Genomic DNA, 19,341 nt, shown 5'->3' on the forward strand with positions numbered 1-19,341 from the left:
GGTGGAAAAAGGAATGGAAAGAAGCTATCAACCTGGTAGCGTGGCCGAGTGGTCTAAGGCGCTGGATTTAGGCTCCAGTCTCTCTGGGGGCGTGGGTTCGAATCCCACCGCTGCCAGCTGTGGTTTTAATTACAGAGGCCCTGTGTGTACTCGATGAAGGTTCTGAAAACGTGGTGAGAGTACACTTTGCCTTTCAGCGGCCAGGTGCTCAGCCTATCTCCTTTCTGCTAAAGCAGTCAGACTGAGTCCTGCTCCCGGGGCACTGTTCTCTGTGGTTAAGTCATTGCTGACGATTTTAGTCAATACTGTGTTGATCTGTTCTTCAGAACTCGCCTCAGACTTGCTGTGACAACAACATTGCCGCAAGCCCTAACCTGCTAGGGATCAGGTTTGTTTTACGAAAAACAGGATTAGAATGCAGCTTTTCGCCCTAGTCAGCATCAGGGAGGCCTTTCCACCGGTCTTAGCGAGCCGGAGAGCGCAGGAGTGCAGGGTAGCGTGGCCGAGCGGTCCAAGGCGCTGGATTAAGGCTCCAGTCTCTTCGGGGGCGTGGGTTCGAATCCCACCGCTGCCAGTAGATGCTTTTGGAAGACTGCTGTGGCTGCGCAAAGTGATGCTGCGTGAACGTCCAAATTCAGCCGCTTTTACATTCCTTGCAATTCAGCCAAGTCGGTGCTGAAAGCCTGTCACGGCCTCTGCTCCTTCCTTACAGATGCACCGTGTTGAAGCAGGGACGTCAATAGTTTACAATCACAGTGAAGTTACTTCAAAACAGGAAAAATCGCTTGAATAAAATAACAGTGGAAAGCAATAAGTAGGCAAAAGGATGGAAACAGCCAGTTTTACTCATTGAAAAAAATAACAGTGGAAAGCAATAAGTAGGCAAAAGGATGGAAACAGCCAGTTTTACTCATTGAAAAGGGCTTAGTGTGGTAGCGTTGCCTCTATTTCCGGAAGGTGGAAGGCGGAAAAAGGAATGGAAAGAAACTATCAATCTGGTAGCGTGGCCGAGTGGTCTAAGGCGCTGGATTTAGGCTCCAGTCTCTCTGGGGGCGTGGGTTCGAATCCCACCGCTGCCAGCTGTGGTTTTAATTACAGAGGCCCTGTGTGTACTCGATGAAGTTTCTGAAAACGTGGTGAGAGTACACTTTGCCTTTCAGCGGCCAGGTGCTCAGCCTATCTCCTTTCTGCTAAAGCAGTCAGACTGAGTCCTGCTCCCGGGGCACTGTTCTCTGTGGTTAAGTCATTGCTGACGATTTTAGTCAATACTGTGTTGATCTGTTCTTCAGAACTCGCCTCAGACTTGCTGTGACAACAACATTGCCGCAAGCCCTAACCTGCTAGGGATCAGGTTTGTTTTACGAAAAACAGGATTAGAATGCAGCTTTTCGCCCTAGTCAGCATCAGGGAGGCCTTTCCACCGGTCTTAGCGAGCCGGAGAGCGCAGGAGTGCAGGGTAGCGTGGCCGAGCGGTCCAAGGCGCTGGATTAAGGCTCCAGTCTCTTCGGGGGCGTGGGTTCGAATCCCACCGCTGCCAGTAGATGCTTTTGGAAGACTGCTGTGGCTGCGCAAAGTGATGCTGCGTGAACGTCCAAATTCAGCCGCTTTTACATTCCTTGCAATTCAGCCAAGTCGGTGCTGAAAGCCTGTCACGGCCTCTGCTCCTTCCTTACAGATGCACCGTGTTGAAGCAGGGACGTCAATAGTTTACAATCACAGTGAAGTTACTTCAAAACAGGAAAAATCGCTTGAATAAAATAACAGTGGAAAGCAATAAGTAGGCAAAAGGATGGAAACAGCCAGTTTTACTCATTGAAAAAAATAACAGTGGAAAGCAATAAGTAGGCAAAAGGATGGAAACAGCCAGTTTTACTCATTGAAAAAAATAACAGTGGAAAGCAATAAGTAGGCAAAAGGATGGAAACAGCCAGTTTTACTCATTGAAAAGGGCTTAGTGTGGTAGCGTTGCCTCTATTTCCGGAAGGTGGAAGGCGGAAAAAGGAATGGAAAGAAACTATCAATCTGGTAGCGTGGCCGAGTGGTCTAAGGCGCTGGATTTAGGCTCCAGTCTCTCTGGGGGCGTGGGTTCGAATCCCACCGCTGCCAGCTGTGGTTTTAATTACAGAGGCCCTGTGTGTACTCGATGAAGGTTCTGAAAACGTGGTGAGAGTACACTTTGCCTTTCAGCGGCCAGGTGCTCAGCCTATCTCCTTTCTGCTAAAGCAGTCAGACTGAGTCCTGCTCCCGGGGCACTGTTCTCTGTGGTTAAGTCATTGCTGACGATTTTAGTCAATACTGTGTTGATCTGTTCTTCAGAACTCACCTCAGACTTGCTGTGACAGCAACATTGCCGCAAGCCCTAACCTGCTAGGGATCAGGTTTGTTTTACGAAAAACAGGATTAGAATGCAGCTTTTCGCCCTAGTCAGCATCAGGGAGGCCTTTCCACCGGTCTTAGCGAGCCGGAGAGCGCAGGAGTGCAGGGTAGCGTGGCCGAGCGGTCCAAGGCGCTGGATTAAGGCTCCAGTCTCTTCGGGGGCGTGGGTTCGAATCCCACCGCTGCCAGTAGATGCTTTTGGAAGACTGCTGTGGCTGCGCAAAGTGATGCTGCGTGAACGTCCAAATTCAGCCGCTTTTACATTCCTTGCAATTCAGCCAAGTCGGTGCTGAAAGCCTGTCACGGCCTCTGCTCCTTCCTTACAGATGCACCGTGTTGAAGCAGGGACGTCAATAGTTTACAATCACAGTGAAGTTACTTCAAAACAGGAAAAATCGCTTGAATAAAATAACAGTGGAAAGCAATAAGTAGGCAAAAGGATGGAAACAGCCAGTTTTACTCATTGAAAAAAATAACAGTGGAAAGCAATAAGTAGGCAAAAGGATGGAAACAGCCAGTTTTACTCATTGAAAAGGGCTTAGTGTGGTAGCGTTGCCTCTATTTCCGGAAGGTGGAAGGTGGAAAAAGGAATGGAAAGAAACTATCAACCTGGTAGCGTGGCCGAGTGGTCTAAGGCGCTGGATTTAGGCTCCAGTCTCTCTGGGGGCGTGGGTTCGAATCCCACCGCTGCCAGCTGTGGTTTTAATTACAGAGGCCCTGTGTGTACTCGATGAAGGTTCTGAAAACGTGGTGAGAGTACACTTTGCCTTTCAGCGGCCAGGTGCTCAGCCTATCTCCTTTCTGCTAAAGCAGTCAGACTGAGTCCTGCTCCCGGGGCACTGTTCTCCTCTGTGGTTAAGTGACTACCGAAAGTTTCATTGCTGACGATTTTAGTCAATCCTGTGTTGATCTGTTCTTCAGAATTCGCCTCAGACTTGCTGTGACAGCAACATTGCCGCAAGCCCTAACCTGCTAGGGATCAGGTTTGTTTTACGAAAAACAGGATTAGAATGCAGCTTTTCGCCCTAGTCAGCATCAGGGAGGCCTTTCCACCGGTCTTAGCGAGCCGGAGAGCGCAGGAGTGCAGGGTAGCGTGGCCGAGCGGTCCAAGGCGCTGGATTAAGGCTCCAGTCTCTTCGGGGGCGTGGGTTCGAATCCCACCGCTGCCAGTAGATGCTTTTGGAAGACTGCTGTGGCTGCTCAAAGTGATGCTGCGTGAACGTCCAAATTCAGCCGCTTTTACATTCCTTGCAATTCAGCCAAGTCGGTGCTGAAAGCCTGTCACGGCCTCTGCTCCTTCCTTACAGATGCACCGTGTTGAAGCAGGGACGTCAATAGTTTACAATCACAGTGAAGTTACTTCAAAACAGGAAAAATCGCTTGAATAAAATAACAGTGGAAAGCAATAAGTAGGCAAAAGGATGGAAACAGCCAGTTTTACTCATTGAAAAAAATAACAGTGGAAAGCAATAAGTAGGCAAAAGGATGGAAACAGCCAGTTTTACTCATTGAAAAAAATAACAGTGGAAAGCAATAAGTAGGCAAAAGGATGGAAACAGCCAGTTTTACTCATTGAAAAGGGCTTAGTGTGGTAGCGTTGCCTCTATTTCCGGAAGGTGGAAGGCGGAAAAAGGAATGGAAAGAAACTATCAATCTGGTAGCGTGGCCGAGTGGTCTAAGGCGCTGGATTTAGGCTCCAGTCTCTCTGGGGGCGTGGGTTCGAATCCCACCGCTGCCAGCTGTGGTTTTAATTACAGAGGCCCTGTGTGTACTCGATGAAGGTTCTGAAAACGTGGTGAGAGTACACTTTGCCTTTCAGCGGCCAGGTGCTCAGCCTATCTCCTTTCTGCTAAAGCAGTCAGACTGAGTCCTGCTCCCGGGGCACTGTTCTCTGTGGTTAAGTCATTGCTGACGATTTTAGTCAATACTGTGTTGATCTGTTCTTCAGAACTCACCTCAGACTTGCTGTGACAGCAACATTGCCGCAAGCCCTAACCTGCTAGGGATCAGGTTTGTTTTACGAAAAACAGGATTAGAATGCAGCTTTTCGCCCTAGTCAGCATCAGGGAGGCCTTTCCACCGGTCTTAGCGAGCCGGAGAGCGCAGGAGTGCAGGGTAGCGTGGCCGAGCGGTCCAAGGCGCTGGATTAAGGCTCCAGTCTCTTCGGGGGCGTGGGTTCGAATCCCACCGCTGCCAGTAGATGCTTTTGGAAGACTGCTGTGGCTGCGCAAAGTGATGCTGCGTGAACGTCCAAATTCAGCCGCTTTTACATTCCTTGCAATTCAGCCAAGTCGGTGCTGAAAGCCTGTCACGGCCTCTGCTCCTTCCTTACAGATGCACCGTGTTGAAGCAGGGACGTCAATAGTTTACAATCACAGTGAAGTTACTTCAAAACAGGAAAAATCGCTTGAATAAAATAACAGTGGAAAGCAATAAGTAGGCAAAAGGATGGAAACAGCCAGTTTTACTCATTGAAAAAAATAACAGTGGAAAGCAATAAGTAGGCAAAAGGATGGAAACAGCCAGTTTTACTCATTGAAAAGGGCTTAGTGTGGTAGCGTTGCCTCTATTTCCGGAAGGTGGAAGGTGGAAAAAGGAATGGAAAGAAACTATCAACCTGGTAGCGTGGCCGAGTGGTCTAAGGCGCTGGATTTAGGCTCCAGTCTCTCTGGGGGCGTGGGTTCGAATCCCACCGCTGCCAGCTGTGGTTTTAATTACAGAGGCCCTGTGTGTACTCGATGAAGGTTCTGAAAACGTGGTGAGAGTACACTTTGCCTTTCAGCGGCCAGGTGCTCAGCCTATCTCCTTTCTGCTAAAGCAGTCAGACTGAGTCCTGCTCCCGGGGCACTGTTCTCCTCTGTGGTTAAGTGACTACCGAAAGTTTCATTGCTGACGATTTTAGTCAATCCTGTGTTGATCTGTTCTTCAGAATTCGCCTCAGACTTGCTGTGACAGCAACATTGCCACAAGCCCTAACCTGCTAGGGATCAGGTTTGTTTTACGAAAAACAGGATTAGAATGCAGCTTTTCGCCCTAGTCAGCATCAGGGAGGCCTTTCCACCGGTCTTAGCGAGCCGGAGAGCGCAGGAGTGCAGGGTAGCGTGGCCGAGCGGTCCAAGGCGCTGGATTAAGGCTCCAGTCTCTTTGGGGTCGTGGGTTCGAATCCCACCGCTGCCAGTAGATGCTTTTGGAAGACTGCTGTGGCTGCTCAAAGTGATGCTGCGTGAACGTCCAAATTCAGCCGCTTTTACATTCCTTGCAATTCAGCCAAGTCGGTGCTGAAAGCCTGTCACGGCCTCTGCTCCTTCCTTACAGATGCACCGTGTTGAAGCAGGGACGTCAATAGTTTACAATCACAGTGAAGTTACTTCAAAACAGGAAAAATCGCTTGAATAAAATAACAGTGGAAAGCAATAAGTAGGCAAAAGGATGGAAACAGCCAGTTTTACTCATTGAAAAAAATAACAGTGGAAAGCAATAAGTAGGCAAAAGGATGGAAACAGCCAGTTTTACTCATTGAAAAAAATAACAGTGGAAAGCAATAAGTAGGCAAAAGGATGGAAACAGCCAGTTTTACTCATTGAAAAGGGCTTAGTGTGGTAGCGTTGCCTCTATTTCCGGAAGGTGGAAGGCGGAAAAAGGAATGGAAAGAAACTATCAATCTGGTAGCGTGGCCGAGTGGTCTAAGGCGCTGGATTTAGGCTCCAGTCTCTCTGGGGGCGTGGGTTCGAATCCCACCGCTGCCAGCTGTGGTTTTAATTACAGAGGCCCTGTGTGTACTCGATGAAGGTTCTGAAAACGTGGTGAGAGTACACTTTGCCTTTCAGCGGCCAGGTGCTCAGCCTATCTCCTTTCTGCTAAAGCAGTCAGACTGAGTCCTGCTCCCGGGGCACTGTTCTCTGTGGTTAAGTCATTGCTGACGATTTTAGTCAATACTGTGTTGATCTGTTCTTCAGAACTCACCTCAGACTTGCTGTGACAGCAACATTGCCGCAAGCCCTAACCTGCTAGGGATCAGGTTTGTTTTACGAAAAACAGGATTAGAATGCAGCTTTTCGCCCTAGTCAGCATCAGGGAGGCCTTTCCACCGGTCTTAGCGAGCCGGAGAGGGCAGGAGTGCAGGGTAGCGTGGCCGAGCGGTCCAAGGCGCTGGATTAAGGCTCCAGTCTCTTCGGGGGCGTGGGTTCGAATCCCACCGCTGCCAGTAGATGCTTTTGGAAGACTGCTGTGGCTGCGCAAAGTGATGCTGCGTGAACGTCCAAATTCAGCCGCTTTTACATTCCTTGCAATTCAGCCAAGTCGGTGCTGAAAGCCTGTCACGGCCTCTGCTCCTTCCTTACAGATGCACCGTGTTGAAGCAGGGACGTCAATAGTTTACAATCACAGTGAAGTTACTTCAAAACAGGAAAAATCGCTTGAATAAAATAACAGTGGAAAGCAATAAGTAGGCAAAAGGATGGAAACAGCCAGTTTTACTCATTGAAAAAAATAACAGTGGAAAGCAATAAGTAGGCAAAAGGATGGAAACAGCCAGTTTTACTCATTGAAAAGGGCTTAGTGTGGTAGCGTTGCCTCTATTTCCGGAAGGTGGAAGGTGGAAAAAGGAATGGAAAGAAACTATCAACCTGGTAGCGTGGCCGAGTGGTCTAAGGCGCTGGATTTAGGCTCCAGTCTCTCTGGGGGCGTGGGTTCGAATCCCACCGCTGCCAGCTGTGGTTTTAATTACAGAGGCCCTGTGTGTACTCGATGAAGGTTCTGAAAACGTGGTGAGAGTACACTTTGCCTTTCAGCGGCCAGGTGCTCAGCCTATCTCCTTTCTGCTAAAGCAGTCAGACTGAGTCCTGCTCCCGGGGCACTGTTCTCCTCTGTGGTTAAGTGACTACCGAAAGTTTCATTGCTGACGATTTTAGTCAATCCTGTGTTGATCTGTTCTTCAGAATTTGCCTCAGACTTGCTGTGACAGCAACATTGCCGCAAGCCCTAACCTGCTAGGGATCAGGTTTGTTTTACGAAAAACAGGATTAGAATGCAGCTTTTCGCCCTAGTCAGCATCAGGGAGGCCTTTCCACCGGTCTTAGCGAGCCGGAGAGCGCAGGAGTGCAGGGTAGCGTGGCCGAGCGGTCCAAGGCGCTGGATTAAGGCTCCAGTCTCTTTGGGGTCGTGGGTTCGAATCCCACCGCTGCCAGTAGATGCTTTTGGAAGACTGCTGTGGCTGCGCAAAGTGATGCTGCGTGAACGTCCAAATTCAGCCGCTTTTACATTCCTTGCAATTCAGCCAAGTCGGTGCTGAAAGCCTGTCACGGCCTCTGCTCCTTCCTTACAGATGCACCGTGTTGAAGCAGGGACGTCAATAGTTTACAATCACAGTGAAGTTACTTCAAAACAGGAAAAATCGCTTGAATAAAATAACAGTGGAAAGCAATAAGTAGGCAAAAGGATGGAAACAGCCAGTTTTACTCATTGAAAAAAATAACAGTGGAAAGCAATAAGTAGGCAAAAGGATGGAAACAGCCAGTTTTACTCATTGAAAAGGGCTTAGTGTGGTAGCGTTGCCTCTATTTCCGGAAGGTGGAAGGCGGAAAAAGGAATGGAAAGAAACTATCAATCTGGTAGCGTGGCCTTGTGGTCTAAAGCGCTGGATTTAGGCTCCAGTCTCTCTGGGGGCGTGGGTTCGAATCCCACCGCTGCCAGCTGTGGTTTTAATTACAGAGGCCCTGTGTGTACTCGATGAAGGTTCTGAAAACGTGGTGAGAGTACACTTTGCCTTTCAGCGGCCAGGTGCTCAGCCTATCTCCTTTCTGCTAAAGCAGTCAGACTGAGTCCTGCTCCCGGGGCACTGTTCTCCTCTGTGGTTAAGTGACTACCGAAAGTTTCATTGCTGACGATTTTAGTCAATCCTGTGTTGATCTGTTCTTCAGAATTCGCCTCAGACTTGCTGTGACAGCAACATTGCTGCAAGCCCTAACCTGCTAGGGATCAGGTTTGTTTTACGAAAAACAGGATTAGAATGCAGCTTTTCGCCCTAGTCAGCATCAGGGAGGCCTTTCCACCGGTCTTAGCGAGCCGGAGAGCGCAGGAGTGCAGGGTAGCGTGGCCGAGCGGTCCAAGGCGCTGGATTAAGGCTCCAGTCTCTTCGGGGGCGTGGGTTCGAATCCCACCTCTGCCAGTAGATGCTTTTGGAAGACTGCTGTGGCTGCTCAAAGTGATGCTGCGTGAACGTCCAAATTCAGCCGCTTTTACATTCCTTGCAATTCAGCCAAGTCGGTGCTGAAAGCCTGTCACGGCCTCTGCTCCTTCCTTACAGATGCACCGTGTTGAAGCAGGGACGTCAATAGTTTACAATCACAGTGAAGTTACTTCAAAACAGGAAAAATCGCTTGAATAAAATAACAGTGGAAAGCAATAAGTAGGCAAAAGGATGGAAACAGCCAGTTTTACTCATTGAAAAAAATAACAGTGGAAAGCAATAAGTAGGCAAAAGGATGGAAACAGCCAGTTTTACTCATTGAAAAAAATAACAGTGGAAAGCAATAAGTAGGCAAAAGGATGGAAACAGCCAGTTTTACTCATTGAAAAGGGCTTAGTGTGGTAGCGTTGCCTCTATTTCCGGAAGGTGGAAGGTGGAAAAAGGAATGGAAAGAAACTATCAACCTGGTAGCGTGGCCGAGTGGTCTAAGGCGCTGGATTTAGGCTCCAGTCTCTCTGGGGGCGTGGGTTCGAATCCCACCGCTGCCAGCTGTGGTTTTAATTACAGAGGCCCTGTGTGTACTCGATGAAGGTTCTGAAAACGTGGTGAGAGTACACTTTGCCTTTCAGCGGCCAGGTGCTCAGCCTATCTCCTTTCTGCTAAAGCAGTCAGACTGAGTCCTGCTCCCGGGGCACTGTTCTCCTCTGTGGTTAAGTGACTACCGAAAGTTTCATTGCTGACGATTTTAGTCAATCCTGTGTTGATCTGTTCTTCAGAATTCGCCTCAGACTTGCTGTGACAGCAACATTGCCGCAAGCCCTAACCTGCTAGGGATCAGGTTTGTTTTACGAAAAACAGGATTAGAATGCAGCTTTTCGCCCTAGTCAGCATCAGGGAGGCCTTTCCACCGGTCTTAGCGAGCCGGAGAGCGCAGGAGTGCAGGGTAGCGTGGCCGAGCGGTCCAAGGCGCTGGATTAAGGCTCCAGTCTCTTCGGGGGCGTGGGTTCGAATCCCACCTCTGCCAGTAGATGCTTTTGGAAGACTGCTGTGGCTGCTCAAAGTGATGCTGCGTGAACGTCCAAATTCAGCCGCTTTTACATTCCTTGCAATTCAGCCAAGTCGGTGCTGAAAGCCTGTCACGGCCTCTGCTCCTTCCTTACAGATGCACCGTGTTGAAGCAGGGACGTCAATAGTTTACAATCACAGTGAAGTTACTTCAAAACAGGAAAAATCGCTTGAATAAAATAACAGTGGAAAGCAATAAGTAGGCAAAAGGATGGAAACAGCCAGTTTTACTCATTGAAAAAAATAACAGTGGAAAGCAATAAGTAGGCAAAAGGATGGAAACAGCCAGTTTTACTCATTGAAAAAAATAACAGTGGAAAGCAATAAGTAGGCAAAAGGATGGAAACAGCCAGTTTTACTCATTGAAAAGGGCTTAGTGTGGTAGCGTTGCCTCTATTTCCGGAAGGTGGAAGGTGGAAAAAGGAATGGAAAGAAACTATCAACCTGGTAGCGTGGCCGAGTGGTCTAAGGCGCTGGATTTAGGCTCCAGTCTCTCTGGGGGCGTGGGTTCGAATCCCACCGCTGCCAGCTGTGGTTTTAATTACAGAGGCCCTGTGTGTACTCGATGAAGGTTCTGAAAACGTGGTGAGAGTACACTTTGCCTTTCAGCGGCCAGGTGCTCAGCCTATCTCCTTTCTGCTAAAGCAGTCAGACTGAGTCCTGCTCCCGGGGCACTGTTCTCCTCTGTGGTTAAGTGACTACCGAAAGTTTCATTGCTGACGATTTTAGTCAATCCTGTGTTGATCTGTTCTTCAGAATTCGCCTCAGACTTGCTGTGACAGCAACATTGCCGCAAGCCCTAACCTGCTAGGGATCAGGTTTGTTTTACGAAAAACAGGATTAGAATGCAGCTTTTCGCCCTAGTCAGCATCAGGGAGGCCTTTCCACCGGTCTTAGCGAGCCGGAGAGCGCAGGAGTGCAGGGTAGCGTGGCCGAGCGGTCCAAGGCGCTGGATTAAGGCTCCAGTCTCTTCGGGGGCGTGGGTTCGAATCCCACCGCTGCCAGTAGATGCTTTTGGAAGACTGCTGTGGCTGCGCAAAGTGATGCTGCGTGAACGTCCAAATTCAGCCGCTTTTACATTCCTTGCAATTCAGCCAAGTCGGTGCTGAAAGCCTGTCACGGCCTCTGCTCCTTCCTTACAGATGCACCGTGTTGAAGCAGGGACGTCAATAGTTTACAATCACAGTGAAGTTACTTCAAAACAGGAAAAATCGCTTGAATAAAATAACAGTGGAAAGCAATAAGTAGGCAAAAGGATGGAAACAGCCAGTTTTACTCATTGAAAAAAATAACAGTGGAAAGCAATAAGTAGGCAAAAGGATGGAAACAGCCAGTTTTACTCATTGAAAAGGGCTTAGTGTGGTAGCGTTGCCTCTATTTCCGGAAGGTGGAAGGTGGAAAAAGTAATGGAAAGAAACTATCAACCTGGTAGCGTGGCCGAGTGGTCTAAGGCGCTGGATTTAGGCTCCAGTCTCTCTGGGGGCGTGGGTTCGAATCCCACCGCTGCCAGCTGTGGTTTTAATTACAGAGGCCCTGTGTGTACTCGATGAAGGTTCTGAAAACGTGGTGAGAGTACACTTTGCCTTTCAGCGGCCAGGTGCTCAGCCTATCTCCTTTCTGCTAAAGCAGTCAGACTGAGTCCTGCTCCCGGGGCACTGTTCTCCTCTGTGGTTAAGTGACTACCGAAAGTTTCATTGCTGACGATTTTAGTCAATCCTGTGTTGATCTGTTCTTCAGAATTCGCCTCAGACTTGCTGTGACAGCAACATTGCCGCAAGCCCTAACCTGCTAGGGATCAGGTTTGTTTTACGAAAAACAGGATTAGAATGCAGCTTTTCGCCCTAGTCAGCATCAGGGAGGCCTTTCCACCGGTCTTAGCGAGCCGGAGAGCGCAGGAGTGCAGGGTAGCGTGGCCGAGCGGTCCAAGGCGCTGGATTAAGGCTCCAGTCTCTTTGGGGTCGTGGGTTCGAATCCCACCGCTGCCAGTAGATGCTTTTGGAAGACTGCTGTGGCTGCTCAAAGTGATGCTGCGTGAACGTCCAAATTCAGCCGCTTTTACATTCCTTGCAATTCAGCCAAGTCGGTGCTGAAAGCCTGTCACGGCCTCTGCTCCTTCCTTACAGATGCACCGTGTTGAAGCAGGGACGTCAATAGTTTACAATCACAGTGAAGTTACTTCAAAACAGGAAAAATCGCTTGAATAAAATAACAGTGGAAAGCAATAAGTAGGCAAAAGGATGGAAACAGCCAGTTTTACTCATTGAAAAAAATAACAGTGGAAAGCAATAAGTAGGCAAAAGGATGGAAACAGCCAGTTTTACTCATTGAAAAAAATAACAGTGGAAAGCAATAAGTAGGCAAAAGGATGGAAACAGCCAGTTTTACTCATTGAAAAGGGCTTAGTGTGGTAGCGTTGCCTCTATTTCCGGAAGGTGGAAGGCGGAAAAAGGAATGGAAAGAAACTATCAATCTGGTAGCGTGGCCGAGTGGTCTAAGGCGCTGGATTTAGGCTCCAGTCTCTCTGGGGGCGTGGGTTCGAATCCCACCGCTGCCAGCTGTGGTTTTAATTACAGAGGCCCTGTGTGTACTCGATGAAGGTTCTGAAAACGTGGTGAGAGTACACTTTGCCTTTCAGCGGCCAGGTGCTCAGCCTATCTCCTTTCTGCTAAAGCAGTCAGACTGAGTCCTGCTCCCGGGGCACTGTTCTCTGTGGTTAAGTCATTGCTGACGATTTTAGTCAATACTGTGTTGATCTGTTCTTCAGAACTCACCTCAGACTTGCTGTGACAGCAACATTGCCGCAAGCCCTAACCTGCTAGGGATCAGGTTTGTTTTACGAAAAACAGGATTAGAATGCAGCTTTTCGCCCTAGTCAGCATCAGGGAGGCCTTTCCACCGGTCTTAGCGAGCCGGAGAGCGCAGGAGTGCAGGGTAGCGTGGCCGAGCGGTCCAAGGCGCTGGATTAAGGCTCCAGTCTCTTCGGGGGCGTGGGTTCGAATCCCACCGCTGCCAGTAGATGCTTTTGGAAGACTGCTGTGGCTGCGCAAAGTGATGCTGCGTGAACGTCCAAATTCAGCCGCTTTTACATTCCTTGCAATTCAGCCAAGTCGGTGCTGAAAGCCTGTCACGGCCTCTGCTCCTTCCTTACAGATGCACCGTGTTGAAGCAGGGACGTCAATAGTTTACAATCACAGTGAAGTTACTTCAAAACAGGAAAAATCGCTTGAATAAAATAACAGTGGAAAGCAATAAGTAGGCAAAAGGATGGAAACAGCCAGTTTTACTCATTGAAAAAAATAAAAGTGGAAAGCAATAAGTAGGCAAAAGGATGGAAACAGCCAGTTTTACTCATTGAAAAGGGCTTAGTGTGGTAGCGTTGCCTCTATTTCCGGAAGGTGGAAGGTGGAAAAAGGAATGGAAAGAATCTATCAACCTGGTAGCGTGGCCGAGTGGTCTAAGGCGCTGGATTTAGGCTCCAGTCTCTCTGGGGGCGTGGGTTCGAATCCCACCGCTGCCAGCTGTGGTTTTAATTACAGAGGCCCTGTGTGTACTCGATGAAGGTTCTGAAAACGTGGTGAGAGTACACTTTGCCTTTCAGCGGCCAGGTGCTCAGCCTATCTCCTTTCTGCTAAAGCAGTCAGACTGAGTCCTGCTCCCGGGGCACTGTTCTCCTCTGTGGTTAAGTGACTACCGAAAGTTTCATTGCTGACGATTTTAGTCAATCCTGTGTTGATCTGTTCTTCAGAATTCGCCTCAGACTTGCTGTGACAGCAACATTGCCGCAAGCCCTAACCTGCTAGGGATCAGGTTTGTTTTACGAAAAACAGGATTAGAATGCAGCTTTTCGCCCTAGTCAGCATCAGGGAGGCCTTTCCACCGGTCTTAGCGAGCCGGAGAGCGCAGGAGTGCAGGGTAGCGTGGCCGAGCGGTCCAAGGCGCTGGATTAAGGCTCCAGTCTCTTCGGGGGCGTGGGTTCGAATCCCACCGCTGCCAGTAGATGCTTTTGGAAGACTGCTGTGGCTGCTCAAAGTGATGCTGCGTGAACGTCCAAATTCAGCCGCTTTTACATTCCTTGCAATTCAGCCAAGTCGGTGCTGAAAGCCTGTCACGGCCTCTGCTCCTTCCTTACAGATGCACCGTGTTGAAGCAGGGACGTCAATAGTTTACAATCACAGTGAAGTTACTTCAAAACAGGAAAAATCGCTTGAATAAAATAACAGTGGAAAGCAATAAGTAGGCAAAAGGATGGAAACAGCCAGTTTTACTCATTGAAAAAAATAACAGTGGAAAGCAATAAGTAGGCAAAAGGATGGAAACAGCCAGTTTTACTCATTGAAAAAAATAACAGTGGAAAGCAATAAGTAGGCAAAAGGATGGAAACAGCCAGTTTTACTCATTGAAAAGGGCTTAGTGTGGTAGCGTTGCCTCTATTTCCGGAAGGTGGAAGGCGGAAAAAGGAATGGAAAGAAACTATCAATCTGGTAGCGTGGCCGAGTGGTCTAAGGCGCTGGATTTAGGCTCCAGTCTCTCTGGGGGCGTGGGTTCGAATCCCACCGCTGCCAGCTGTGGTTTTAATTACAGAGGCCCTGTGTGTACTCGATGAAGGTTCTGAAAACGTGGTGAGAGTACACTTTGCCTTTCAGCGGCCAGGTGCTCAGCCTATCTCCTTTCTGCTAAAGCAGTCAGACTGAGTCCTGCTCCCGGGGCACTGTTCTCTGTGGTTAAGTCATTGCTGACGATTTTAGTCAATACTGTGTTGATCTGTTCTTCAGAACTCACCTCAGACTTGCTGTGACAGCAACATTGCCGCAAGCCCTAACCTGCTAGGGATCAGGTTTGTTTTACGAAAAACAGGATTAGAATGCAGCTTTTCGCCCTAGTCAGCATCAGGGAGGCCTTTCCACCGGTCTTAGCGAGCCGGAGAGCGCAGGAGTGCAGGGTAGCGTGGCCGAGCGGTCCAAGGCGCTGGATTAAGGCTCCAGTCTCTTCGGGGGCGTGGGTTCGAATCCCACCGCTGCCAGTAGATGCTTTTGGAAGACTGCTGTGGCTGCGCAAAGTGATGCTGCGTGAACGTCCAAATTCAGCCGCTTTTACATTCCTTGCAATTCAGCCAAGTCGGTGCTGAAAGCCTGTCACGGCCTCTGCTCCTTCCTTACAGATGCACCGTGTTGAAGCAGGGACGTCAATAGTTTACAATCACAGTGAAGTTACTTCAAAACAGGAAAAATCGCTTGAATAAAATAACAGTGGAAAGCAATAAGTAGGCAAAAGGATGGAAACAGCCAGTTTTACTCATTGAAAAAAATAACAGTGGAAAGCAATAAGTAGGCAAAAGGATGGAAACAGCCAGTTTTACTCATTGAAAAGGGCTTAGTGTGGTAGCGTTGCCTCTATTTCCGGAAGGTGGAAGGTGAAAATTTTAAGTGAAAATTTTAAGTGAAAATTTTAAGTGAAAGCGGTCCAAGGCGCTGGATTAAGGCTCCAGTCTCTTCGGGGTCGTGGGTTCGAATCCCACCGCTGCCAGTAGATGCTTTTGGAAGACTGCTGTGGCTGCGCAAAGTGATGCTGCGTGAACGTCCAAATTCAGCCGCTTTTACATTCCTTGCAATTCAGCCAAGTCGGTGCTGAAAGCCTGTCACGGCCTCTGCTCCTTCCTTACAGATGCACCGTGTTGAAGCAGGGACGTCAATAGTTTACAATCACAGTGAAGTTACTTCAAAACAGGAAAAATCGCTTGAATAAAATAACAGTGGAAAGCAATAAGTAGGCAAAAGGATGGAAACAGCCAGTTTTACTCATTGAAAAAAATAACAGTGGAAAGCAATAAGTAGGCAAAAGGATGGAAACAGCCAGTTTTACTCATTGAAAAGGGCTTAGTGTGGTAGCGTTGCCTCTATTTCCGGAAGGTGGAAGGCGGAAAAAGGAATGGAAAGAAACTATCAATCTGGTAGCGTGGCCTTGTGGTCTAAAGCGCTGGATTTAGGCTCCAGTCTCTCTGGGGGCGTGGGTTCGAATCCCACCGCTGCCAGCTGTGGTTTTAATTACAGAGGCCCTGTGTGTACTCGATGAAGGTTCTGAAAACGTGGTGAGAGTACACTTTGCCTTTCAGCGGCCAGGTGCTCAGCCTATCTCCTTTCTGCTAAAGCAGTCAGACTGAGTCCTGCTCCCGGGGCACTGTTCTCCTCTGTGGTTAAGTGACTACCGAAAGTTTCATTGCTGACGATTTTAGTCAATCCTGTGTTGATCTGTTCTTCAGAATTCGCCTCAGACTTGCTGTGACAGCAACATTGCCGCAAGCCCTAACCTGCTAGGGATCAGGTTTGTTTTACGAAAAACAGGATTAGAATGCAGCTTTTCGCCCTAGTCAGCATCAGGGAGGCCTTTCCACCGGTCTTAGCGAGCCGGAGAGCGCAGGAGTGCAGGGTAGCGTGGCCGAGCGGTCCAAGGCGCTGGATTAAGGCTCCAGTCTCTTCGGGGGCGTGGGTTCGAATCCCACCTCTGCCAGTAGATGCTTTTGGAAGACTGCTGTGGCTGCTCAAAGTGATGCTGCGTGAACGTCCAAATTCAGCCGCTTTTACATTCCTTGCAATTCAGCCAAGTCGGTGCTGAAAGCCTGTCACGGCCTCTGCTCCTTCCTTACAGATGCACCGTGTTGAAGCAGGGACGTCAATAGTTTACAATCACAGTGAAGTTACTTCAAAACAGGAAAAATCGCTTGAATAAAATAACAGTGGAAAGCAATAAGTAGGCAAAAGGATGGAAACAGCCAGTTTTACTCATTGAAAAAAATAACAGTGGAAAGCAATAAGTAGGCAAAAGGATGGAAACAGCCAGTTTTACTCATTGAAAAAAATAACAGTGGAAAGCAATAAGTAGGCAAAAGGATGGAAACAGCCAGTTTTACTCATTGAAAAGGGCTTAGTGTGGTAGCGTTGCCTCTATTTCCGGAAGGTGGAAGGTGGAAAAAGGAATGGAAAGAAACTATCAACCTGGTAGCGTGGCCGAGTGGTCTAAGGCGCTGGATTTAGGCTCCAGTCTCTCTGGGGGCGTGGGTTCGAATCCCACCGCTGCCAGCTGTGGTTTTAATTACAGAGGCCCTGTGTGTACTCGATGAAGGTTCTGAAAACGTGGTGAGAGTACACTTTGCCTTTCAGCGGCCAGGTGCTCAGCCTATCTCCTTTCTGCTAAAGCAGTCAGACTGAGTCCTGCTCCCGGGGCACTGTTCTCCTCTGTGGTTAAGTGACTACCGAAAGTTTCATTGCTGACGATTTTAGTCAATCCTGTGTTGATCTGTTCTTCAGAATTCGCCTCAGACTTGCTGTGACAGCAACATTGCCGCAAGCCCTAACCTGCTAGGGATCAGGTTTGTTTTACGAAAAACAGGATTAGAATGCAGCTTTTCGCCCTAGTCAGCATCAGGGAGGCCTTTCCACCGGTCTTAGCGAGCCGGAGAGCGCAGGAGTGCAGGGTAGCGTGGCCGAGCGGTCCAAGGCGCTGGATTAAGGCTCCAGTCTCTTCGGGGGCGTGGGTTCGAATCCCACCGCTGCCAGTAGATGCTTTTGGAAGACTGCTGTGGCTGCGCAAAGTGATGCTGCGTGAACGTCCAAATTCAGCCGCTTTTACATTCCTTGCAATTCAGCCAAGTCGGTGCTGAAAGCCTGTCACGGCCTCTGCTCCTTCCTTACAGATGCACCGTGTTGAAGCAGGGACGTCAATAGTTTACAATCACAGTGAAGTTACTTCAAAACAGGAAAAATCGCTTGAATAAAATAACAGTGGAAAGCAATAAGTAGGCAAAAGGATGGAAACAGCCAGTTTTACTCATTGAAAAAAATAACAGTGGAAAGCAATAAGTAGGCAAAAGGATGGAAACAGCCAGTTTTACTCATTGAAAAGGGCTTAGTGTGGTAGCGTTGCCTCTATTTCCGGAAGGTGGAAGGTGGAAAAAGTAATGGAAAGAAACTATCAACCTGGTAGCGTGGCCGAGTGGTCTAAGGCGCTGGATTTAGGCTCCAGTCTCTCTGGGGGCGTGGGTTCGAATCCCACCGCTGCCAGCTGTGGTTTTAATTACAGAGGCCCTGTGTGTACTCGATGAAGGTTCTGAAAACGTGGTGAGAGTACACTTTGCCTTTCAGCGGCCAGGTGCTCAGCCTATCTCCTTTCTGCTAAAGCAGTCAGACTGAGTCCTGCTCCCGGGGCACTGTTCTCCTCTGTGGTTAAGTGACTACCGAAAGTTTCATTGCTGACGATTTTAGTCAATCCTGTGTTGATCTGTTCTTCAGAATTCGCCTCAGACTTGCTGTGACAGCAACATTGCCGCAAGCCCTAACCTGCTAGGGATCAGGTTTGTTTTACGAAAAACAGGATTAGAATGCAGCTTTTCGCCCTAGTCAGCATCAGGGAGGCCTTTCCACCGGTCTTAGCGAGCCGGAGAGTGCAGGAGTGCAGGGTAGCGTGGCCGAGCGGTCCAAGGCGCTGGATTAAGGCTCCAGTCTCTTTGGGGTCGTGGGTTCGAATCCCACCGCTGCCAGTAGATGCTTTTGGAAGACTGCTGTGGCTGCTCAAAGTGATGCTGCGTGAACGTCCAAATTCAGCCGCTTTTACATTCCTTGCAATTCAGCCAAGTCGGTGCTGAAAGCCTGTCACGGCCTCTGCTCCTTCCTTACAGATGCACCGTGTTGAAGCAGGGACGTCAATAGTTTACAATCACAGTGAAGTTACTTCAAAACAGGAAAAATCGCTTGAATAAAATAACAGTGGAAAGCAATAAGTAGGCAAAAGGATGGAAACAGCCAGTTTTACTCATTGAAAAAAATAACAGTGGAAAGCAATAAGTAGGCAAAAGGATGGAAACAGCCAGTTTTACTCATTGAAAAAAATAACAGTGGAAAGCAATAAGTAGGCAAAAGGATGGAAACAGCCAGTTTTACTCATTGAAAAGGGCTTAGTGTGGTAGCGTTGCCTCTATTTCCGGAAGGTGGAAGGCGGAAAAAGGAATGGAAAGAAACTATCAATCTGGTAGCGTGGCCGAGTGGTCTAAGGCGCTGGATTTAGGCTCCAGTCTCTCTGGGGGCGTGGGTTCGAATCCCACCGCTGCCAGCTGTGGTTTTAATTACAGAGGCCCTGTGTGTACTCGATGAAGGTTCTGAAAACGTGGTGAGAGTACACTTTGCCTTTCAGCGGCCAGGTGCTCAGCCTATCTCCTTTCTGCTAAAGCAGTCAGACTGAGTCCTGCTCCCGGGGCACTGTTCTCTGTGGTTAAGTCATTGCTGACGATTTTAGTCAATACTGTGTTGATCTGTTCTTCAGAACTCACCTCAGACTTGCTGTGACAGCAACATTGCCGCAAGCCCTAACCTGCTAGGGATCAGGTTTGTTTTACGAAAAACAGGATTAGAATGCAGCTTTTCGCCCTAGTCAGCATCAGGGAGGCCTTTCCACCGGTCTTAGCGAGCCGGAGAGCGCAGGAGTGCAGGGTAGCGTGGCCGAGCGGTCCAAGGCGCTGGATTAAGGCTCCAGTCTCTTCGGGGGCGTGGGTTCGAATCCCACCGCTGCCAGTAGATGCTTTTGGAAGACTGCTGTGGCTGCGCAAAGTGATGCTGCGTGAACGTCCAAATTCAGCCGCTTTTACATTCCTTGCAATTCAGCCAAGTCGGTGCTGAAAGCCTGTCACGGCCTCTGCTCCTTCCTTACAGATGCACCGTGTTGAAGCA

The 19,341-nt window shown here is 48.9% G+C and overlaps 1 protein-coding gene and 38 non-coding genes across 41 annotated transcripts in view; all 39 read left to right on the forward strand.

Annotated features, from left to right (window-relative positions):
• The window catches only part of LOC127953344 (zinc finger protein 271-like), an 838,866-nt gene that overhangs the window by 253,890 nt on the left and 565,635 nt on the right, over positions 1-19,341 (forward strand). The window lies entirely within an intron of this gene.
• On the forward strand, positions 35-116 carry trnal-uag (transfer RNA leucine (anticodon UAG)). The gene has a single exon. It is a non-coding gene; the product is annotated as a tRNA-Leu (tRNA).
• trnal-aag (transfer RNA leucine (anticodon AAG)) lies at positions 493-574 on the forward strand. Its single transcript has one exon. It is a non-coding gene; the product is annotated as a tRNA-Leu (tRNA).
• Positions 998-1,079, forward strand: trnal-uag (transfer RNA leucine (anticodon UAG)). The gene has a single exon. It is a non-coding gene; the product is annotated as a tRNA-Leu (tRNA).
• trnal-aag (transfer RNA leucine (anticodon AAG)) lies at positions 1,456-1,537 on the forward strand. The gene has a single exon. It is a non-coding gene; the product is annotated as a tRNA-Leu (tRNA).
• trnal-uag (transfer RNA leucine (anticodon UAG)) lies at positions 2,025-2,106 on the forward strand. The gene has a single exon. It is a non-coding gene; the product is annotated as a tRNA-Leu (tRNA).
• On the forward strand, positions 2,483-2,564 carry trnal-aag (transfer RNA leucine (anticodon AAG)). Its single transcript has one exon. It is a non-coding gene; the product is annotated as a tRNA-Leu (tRNA).
• trnal-uag (transfer RNA leucine (anticodon UAG)) lies at positions 2,988-3,069 on the forward strand. The gene has a single exon. It is a non-coding gene; the product is annotated as a tRNA-Leu (tRNA).
• On the forward strand, positions 3,464-3,545 carry trnal-aag (transfer RNA leucine (anticodon AAG)). The gene has a single exon. It is a non-coding gene; the product is annotated as a tRNA-Leu (tRNA).
• On the forward strand, positions 4,033-4,114 carry trnal-uag (transfer RNA leucine (anticodon UAG)). Its single transcript has one exon. It is a non-coding gene; the product is annotated as a tRNA-Leu (tRNA).
• trnal-aag (transfer RNA leucine (anticodon AAG)) lies at positions 4,491-4,572 on the forward strand. The gene has a single exon. It is a non-coding gene; the product is annotated as a tRNA-Leu (tRNA).
• trnal-uag (transfer RNA leucine (anticodon UAG)) lies at positions 4,996-5,077 on the forward strand. The gene has a single exon. It is a non-coding gene; the product is annotated as a tRNA-Leu (tRNA).
• On the forward strand, positions 5,472-5,553 carry trnal-aag (transfer RNA leucine (anticodon AAG)). Its single transcript has one exon. It is a non-coding gene; the product is annotated as a tRNA-Leu (tRNA).
• On the forward strand, positions 6,041-6,122 carry trnal-uag (transfer RNA leucine (anticodon UAG)). Its single transcript has one exon. It is a non-coding gene; the product is annotated as a tRNA-Leu (tRNA).
• On the forward strand, positions 6,499-6,580 carry trnal-aag (transfer RNA leucine (anticodon AAG)). The gene has a single exon. It is a non-coding gene; the product is annotated as a tRNA-Leu (tRNA).
• On the forward strand, positions 7,004-7,085 carry trnal-uag (transfer RNA leucine (anticodon UAG)). Its single transcript has one exon. It is a non-coding gene; the product is annotated as a tRNA-Leu (tRNA).
• trnal-aag (transfer RNA leucine (anticodon AAG)) lies at positions 7,480-7,561 on the forward strand. Its single transcript has one exon. It is a non-coding gene; the product is annotated as a tRNA-Leu (tRNA).
• Positions 7,985-8,066, forward strand: trnal-uag (transfer RNA leucine (anticodon UAG)). Its single transcript has one exon. It is a non-coding gene; the product is annotated as a tRNA-Leu (tRNA).
• Positions 8,461-8,542, forward strand: trnal-aag (transfer RNA leucine (anticodon AAG)). The gene has a single exon. It is a non-coding gene; the product is annotated as a tRNA-Leu (tRNA).
• On the forward strand, positions 9,030-9,111 carry trnal-uag (transfer RNA leucine (anticodon UAG)). Its single transcript has one exon. It is a non-coding gene; the product is annotated as a tRNA-Leu (tRNA).
• trnal-aag (transfer RNA leucine (anticodon AAG)) lies at positions 9,506-9,587 on the forward strand. The gene has a single exon. It is a non-coding gene; the product is annotated as a tRNA-Leu (tRNA).
• trnal-uag (transfer RNA leucine (anticodon UAG)) lies at positions 10,075-10,156 on the forward strand. Its single transcript has one exon. It is a non-coding gene; the product is annotated as a tRNA-Leu (tRNA).
• On the forward strand, positions 10,551-10,632 carry trnal-aag (transfer RNA leucine (anticodon AAG)). The gene has a single exon. It is a non-coding gene; the product is annotated as a tRNA-Leu (tRNA).
• trnal-uag (transfer RNA leucine (anticodon UAG)) lies at positions 11,056-11,137 on the forward strand. The gene has a single exon. It is a non-coding gene; the product is annotated as a tRNA-Leu (tRNA).
• trnal-aag (transfer RNA leucine (anticodon AAG)) lies at positions 11,532-11,613 on the forward strand. The gene has a single exon. It is a non-coding gene; the product is annotated as a tRNA-Leu (tRNA).
• On the forward strand, positions 12,101-12,182 carry trnal-uag (transfer RNA leucine (anticodon UAG)). Its single transcript has one exon. It is a non-coding gene; the product is annotated as a tRNA-Leu (tRNA).
• trnal-aag (transfer RNA leucine (anticodon AAG)) lies at positions 12,559-12,640 on the forward strand. The gene has a single exon. It is a non-coding gene; the product is annotated as a tRNA-Leu (tRNA).
• trnal-uag (transfer RNA leucine (anticodon UAG)) lies at positions 13,064-13,145 on the forward strand. Its single transcript has one exon. It is a non-coding gene; the product is annotated as a tRNA-Leu (tRNA).
• Positions 13,540-13,621, forward strand: trnal-aag (transfer RNA leucine (anticodon AAG)). The gene has a single exon. It is a non-coding gene; the product is annotated as a tRNA-Leu (tRNA).
• On the forward strand, positions 14,109-14,190 carry trnal-uag (transfer RNA leucine (anticodon UAG)). The gene has a single exon. It is a non-coding gene; the product is annotated as a tRNA-Leu (tRNA).
• trnal-aag (transfer RNA leucine (anticodon AAG)) lies at positions 14,567-14,648 on the forward strand. Its single transcript has one exon. It is a non-coding gene; the product is annotated as a tRNA-Leu (tRNA).
• On the forward strand, positions 15,575-15,656 carry trnal-uag (transfer RNA leucine (anticodon UAG)). Its single transcript has one exon. It is a non-coding gene; the product is annotated as a tRNA-Leu (tRNA).
• trnal-aag (transfer RNA leucine (anticodon AAG)) lies at positions 16,051-16,132 on the forward strand. The gene has a single exon. It is a non-coding gene; the product is annotated as a tRNA-Leu (tRNA).
• trnal-uag (transfer RNA leucine (anticodon UAG)) lies at positions 16,620-16,701 on the forward strand. Its single transcript has one exon. It is a non-coding gene; the product is annotated as a tRNA-Leu (tRNA).
• On the forward strand, positions 17,096-17,177 carry trnal-aag (transfer RNA leucine (anticodon AAG)). The gene has a single exon. It is a non-coding gene; the product is annotated as a tRNA-Leu (tRNA).
• Positions 17,601-17,682, forward strand: trnal-uag (transfer RNA leucine (anticodon UAG)). The gene has a single exon. It is a non-coding gene; the product is annotated as a tRNA-Leu (tRNA).
• Positions 18,077-18,158, forward strand: trnal-aag (transfer RNA leucine (anticodon AAG)). The gene has a single exon. It is a non-coding gene; the product is annotated as a tRNA-Leu (tRNA).
• Positions 18,646-18,727, forward strand: trnal-uag (transfer RNA leucine (anticodon UAG)). The gene has a single exon. It is a non-coding gene; the product is annotated as a tRNA-Leu (tRNA).
• trnal-aag (transfer RNA leucine (anticodon AAG)) lies at positions 19,104-19,185 on the forward strand. The gene has a single exon. It is a non-coding gene; the product is annotated as a tRNA-Leu (tRNA).

This window comes from Carassius gibelio, chromosome B3 (assembly GCF_023724105.1).
Source record: "Carassius gibelio isolate Cgi1373 ecotype wild population from Czech Republic chromosome B3, carGib1.2-hapl.c, whole genome shotgun sequence".
Classification (NCBI taxonomy): Eukaryota; Metazoa; Chordata; class Actinopteri; order Cypriniformes; family Cyprinidae; genus Carassius; species Carassius gibelio.